This window comes from Agrilus planipennis, unplaced genomic scaffold (assembly GCF_000699045.2).
Source record: "Agrilus planipennis isolate EAB-ADULT unplaced genomic scaffold, Apla_2.0 scaffold1, whole genome shotgun sequence".
NCBI lineage: Eukaryota > Metazoa > Arthropoda > Insecta > Coleoptera > Buprestidae > Agrilus > Agrilus planipennis.
Window position 1 is genome coordinate 685,835 of NW_020442466.1, and position 5,599 is coordinate 691,433.

Sequence of the window (5,599 nt, forward strand, 5' to 3'; positions counted from 1 at the left end):
GGGTCGGTTCTAACCATAACCTCAACCATATCCCTTACAAAACTACCATTCCTTGCTGTCACTACCCTCTACATATTTCTAAAAATAAATTTTACTTGTTATAGTAACTTTCTCATGTCTAAATAAATCCTTTGACCTTTAACTACCACTTCTTTCTATTATGGTGTTATCACTTCTTGCTTAGGGCATTCTTTTAATTTTGGAGGGGTTTTAACCCAATAACACCCTTAGGTAGGCGCCTGCTGTTTTTTCTGTTTTATTTTCTTTTCTATTGAAAAGAAGTGCATCCCTATTTTATATATTTAATAAAGATAAAAACATGACATTTTTATTTTATGCAACAATTAACTTATATGTTAAACATAATGATACAGTAATTCTATTAATAAAACAGTCAAGCATTGTGAGAAATTAAATTTACGATTGGCGCATTATCTTAGTTTCTGTAATTCCAGGATAGTTTTGTAGCTATTAAGTGTATGGTAACTGTCGCTCTGAAATCTATTAGTTGCCTGTTTTTCCAACGTATTCCATAACTCACATTTGGATCCGGTTGTTAGGGTTTCGTAGTAGGCAAGTTTGACCTTTCGTCGCACGCGAAAATAAGGAGCGGAGCACATCGTTTTTCATCGGAAGAAAAGAAAATTGTCCAAGTTTTGTAGACAGTGAATAAGGTAACAAATTTTCCGGGACAAGAACCAGGTTATTTTTCTTTCTCCCGTCATAATTCAGGATTACATTTATAAGCATGGTATTTATAGTACAAAAATGCCATCATCGCAGGCTGTAGGTCGCTCTCACGTGCTTGAGACCATCTTTGAACCGCATATCCCATAATCCATGGCGCTTTTCCAGAATTATCCAACATAATATACGGCTGCATCTACATGAACTGAATAATTCTTAGAAATATTGCAACTCCTGCATACTGGAGGACCAACCAGTCTTTCTGCAATTTTTATTTTCAACCAAATCTTTCATCATAAAATCATACTGTTATTTATAATCATATAAGTTATATAAAAGAATGTCTTGAGCTAAAAACTGACAACAATGACGTCATCAAAAATAAATATTACTTACAGAAAATGTATTGGGTCCTTTTGGTAAATTGGTAAAGACATTCGTGGCCTGATGCTGGTTTGATTCGGGTCTAAAAGCCGTCGTTGGTTACAGTTGCTTTCTAACGTTTCGCCAGAACAAGTGGCGAACTTCTTCAGAGATCCTTTCACTGAAATAGAGTCCACATCCAGCATTGAAGATGGAAGAATCTCTGTAGAAGAATAATGTCGTAAACTTTGTTACATTTAATTTTTAAATTAATGTAAACCAAAAGCTCATTATGTATTAATGAGATACTACTTCTGTTTCATTCTTCTCACCTTTTCGAATTCATAACCGAAAATGTCCTTTTTGTGAATGCCAAACTGGCGGGAATAGAGAGTAGCAACCTCCTATTTTTAGATTTTGAATAACCAATTTCTTTCAGCAAAATCAAACCATTTATTAAGATAGTCAATATCAATAAATACCAAAAAATTCTTCTGAATTAGACTCGAATCATGACAGCATGGGTTCTTTATATTTTTAGTTTATCTAACGGTTCGCCGGTTGCTGTGGCTAGGATCTTTAGAGAATCTTAGCTAGGACATTAAATCATTCGTGTTATTCCAAATCGTTAATACAGATGTTCTCTTTTGGTTTGCAGTTCCCTAAATAATCGGAGTTTTCCGCGATGCGATTTCTAAATTTTTGGGGCGCACACTTTGAGGATCATTGCGTTAATACCATTACTAATACATTTTCAGAAACATCCCCAAACAGCTCTATGAGCATACAAAGGAATGCCAATAAGTTATTTATCCTGAAATACAACTAAGGTAATAGCAAATACGTAATAATTAAGGAGTAACCCACGGCCAAGTACCTAGCTGATACTTCTCGCATTCTGCTTTAACATGCAAATTGTAGATCCCAACTTCGAACAGCACAGTTGAGAAAACTTTCACAAATAACTGTTTAAAAACACACGTTCCTACTATCCTCCTTATATTGAACGTTGGTAAAAGTCAATTAAAGCAATATTCAATTGAATGTGGAACCTACAACAAAGTAAATATTTAAAAATAAAAATAATCTGATTCTTCGTTCGTTTGTAAATTTTTAATGTTTACATTGGATGTGAACTGAACCAGATTTTAAGAAACGCTGTTACGAATGCAAATGTAAACTAAATAAACACTACTGATGTAAATCATGTTACTCCAGAAAAATACTGTTTCGACTCTTTATTGAAAATACTATTAAAAAGAAACGATACGTCTACGTTAGTGAATGATTGATGAAATTGAAATTTGAAGACAATAGCACTCCGAAAGTTTCAAAGACACACAGTACCGTAGCTCAAATCCCTACAATGTAGGCAGGCACTAAAAAAAAAATTTTTAAACTTTGACCTTTAAAAGGATCGAAAAAGGAATTCAACGTTTAGAGGGCTCTAAAGGGGTTGAAAAGAGGGGTTCAAAGTCTGTTGTTTCGATCAAGGCACAAGCCAAACCGTCTAGTCTAGAATCTTTCTTAGACGTTCCTCATACAATGTAGGCAGGCACTAACAATAAATCGATGTAATATTCAACCTCTAAAGGGGTTGAAAAGGAGGATCAATGTTTAAAGTACCGATCAAGGCATAGACCAAACCGCTGAGTCTAAAAGCTGATAATTCTACACAACGCTTGTATAACTGCTGCTATAACATGATTTTTCAAAATACCACCCCTTCATAGGTGATGAGACCAGTCGTTGAGCAGAATTCCACCTAGCTAACTGATGTGTTTTTACTTCTTGTACTTTAAAAATAAAAAAACCCTCCTTCGAAATTGTCCCAAAATTGTTTGATGCCTTCCTTTGAAAAATTATTTAAGTATACCTATCCAAAAATTAATAGCATCAATATAAAGGTTGACTTTCATGAAGTAGCGAAATATTGAATTAATGTTCAAAAAATATGTGATGAATAAGCAATTGCGAAGCATGTGAATATTAAACAAAATTAGTTTTACTATTCCATTATATGATAAATTCCGTTCACCTAGAGAAAGGTACACGATGTCAGATCGATGTGTACGGACTGCCTTAATGGGCATACGATTAGGTTTTGATCGGAAACTTCTGACAAAAAAAGAAGGAAAAGGAAAGGGAAGAAAGCCAAGAACACGATATCGATCGATAAGAGAAGAAGTGGTCCAAGTTTTCCTGTGATTTTCTACGCAAATGTTGGGGCAGTAATATTCCACAGATTATCTTTCATTCTCTTCTGTCTTCATTTCATCCGTCTCATATTTCTCATCCGAAGGGGCTGGAAAGAGCCTTCCGCCCTACCTTCCGATGTAGTCCGGAGGGACTGCCCGTCCACCAGCATTAGTGGTGGGAATGAAATCCTAAAGTTTTTTTTCTTTTCGGGAAATATTTACGGAAAAGAACTAAATTATTACTCTGCAATTTAGGGGAGACCGGGGATAGTTGACTATAGGGGTAGGTAGACTAACTACCGAAAACTCGTCGACAGTGTATGAACTATGTCATCTGATCATAACCAAGCATTACATTTCGCGTCCCGCTCAGTTGTCTGAAGCGTCACATCGCGGTCGTGCGTTGTTTTCGAACACTGACATGTTTTTCATATTCCAATTACATAAGTAATATTTTGATATATTGTATTTTTTGATCTGATGCCTACTCGTTTTATGTAAATAATTTTTCTATTAGTCCTAGCATTTAATGAGGGCACATTTATCATATATCATATCTTATTTTTCAAGTCAACGGCAGTGTTTAGGCTAGCCATGCGATCAAAATTAAAAATGGCGTCTGGGGTTGGTAGACCAATTTTTTTCGGGGCTGGTTGAATAATTATTCAACCAACCCCAATGAAATATGTAGTTGAAAACAACACATAAATTAACTTTTTATTGGACTTTTAAATCGTTACGTGGCCAAATTAGAAAAAAATTAGAACAGAATCCGAAATTGACGCGAGCAGAATTAACCCCGGACACAGTGGAATATATAAAAAATTGACAAATTTTACTAATCTAGAAGAGGAAACTTTAGCCTGTTTATTTTTTAACAAAAGGTTCAATTATATTAAAAAATGTTTAATTATTTGCTCCTTCTCATGATTTGACTCTTACTGGTACATGAGTCAACTTACCCCGGGCATATGGTCTACCTACCCTGGGCCAGGGGTAGATTGACTAAGATTTAACATTTTGTAAAATGCATTAAATCATCACTATTATACTAAAATAGATTTTCTATCAATTAACATGCTTTTCTTGTCTATATTAATTAAAACACAAAAAATATGAACTATTCAGTAAAAAACTAGTCAACCATCCCCGGTCTCCCCACTTCTTTTGGTTCGTTCAATTGAAATTAAACGTAACCGGTGACTGCAGATTGCACACCCAACCAGTCTTTTTACAAATGGCTTTGACAAGAAGTTTAACGAAAAAGTGGTCAAAATTAACGCAAATTACGACAAAAGCCTGACGCTAGAAGTAATTCCGTTGCCAGCCATTCTACTACAGTTTAACATTCCGACCGATTGTTTTGGAAGCAATGTCCAGTGCAGGCACGCGAAAACACATGGCGGGTGGGCGGCTTAATTGAGGTCGCATTCAGCAGGTGCACGTTAAAAACGATAAAACTACCACACTGAACCGTACACGTACATGAAAGCACAGTGCACACTTATCCACACTGAAACGGAAGCATAATTCTCGAAAACCTTATTTTCAACTGTTCGCTAATTGACCAGTAACTTTACCGCTAACTTGGAAGTAAATAGGTGTTAACCATATACGTTCGCCAGATGTTTGATACCGAAATAATCCAGAAATTTCTGTAAATTTATGATAACCTTAGTTCAAAATTTTAAGCTTATCGTCAGTTACTTACAAGATAAGCGATTGGATGGTGATTGTTTTCAAGTAGAGATACTCCGGCCGGATCCTAAAAAAAGTGTCGGATCCAGACCGCGTACCCTGCCATCTCTATTTTCAAGCAAAAGTAATATAATCTAAGGGGTGTTAGTTCTGCCCATGCAGGAAATACCAGTGTTGACAGTAAACTTGTAGTGTGAAATTATGCAATCGTTTGTCAATATTGGACCAATTTTCGGTCAATCTTCAAGTGCCAAGATCAGGAACATTAACGTTTCGTCAAGTGGTCAAGTCTAATCCAGTACTGGACAGCCAATTATAGGTTTCTTAATGCTGGACCAACGCCCGACCAAGGTTCCGTACATCAACGTTTCGCCAAGCTTCATGTCCATTACTAGGCTCTCAGTATTGGTCAATCAATGCTGTACCTATATGCTGGAATAATTTTATTGTTAAACCAATAAATAAGTATTAGAAAATACTACAAATGGCGCAGTAAACGCCATCTGTAGCACGATGCTACATTTTAGGATTACGTACGCTCCAATAAGGTCCACTTGTGTGGATATCTACTTGCTGAAAACGAATCCCGGCGTAGCCAACCTCAACGTGATAGGCACGTTAGCTTAATCGAATAAAATAATTCGAAGTGGTCT

General features: G+C 36.0%; 1 long non-coding RNA gene across 2 annotated transcripts; it reads right to left on the minus strand.

Moving 5' to 3' along the window:
• Nucleotides 1-314: 314 nt before the first annotated feature.
• Nucleotides 315-4,944, minus strand: LOC108733932. 2 transcript variants are annotated; one of them, XR_001937301.1, is made up of 5 exons: nucleotides 4,539-4,944; nucleotides 1,928-2,102; nucleotides 1,383-1,864; nucleotides 1,084-1,273; nucleotides 315-949 (listed from the first exon to the last, which is right to left on the minus strand). It is a non-coding gene; the product is annotated as an uncharacterized LOC108733932 (long non-coding RNA). The 2 variants fall into 2 exon arrangements; XR_001937302.2 differs by lacking the exon at nucleotides 4,539-4,944 and adding an exon at nucleotides 3,089-3,562.
• Nucleotides 4,945-5,599: the final 655 nt, after the last annotated feature.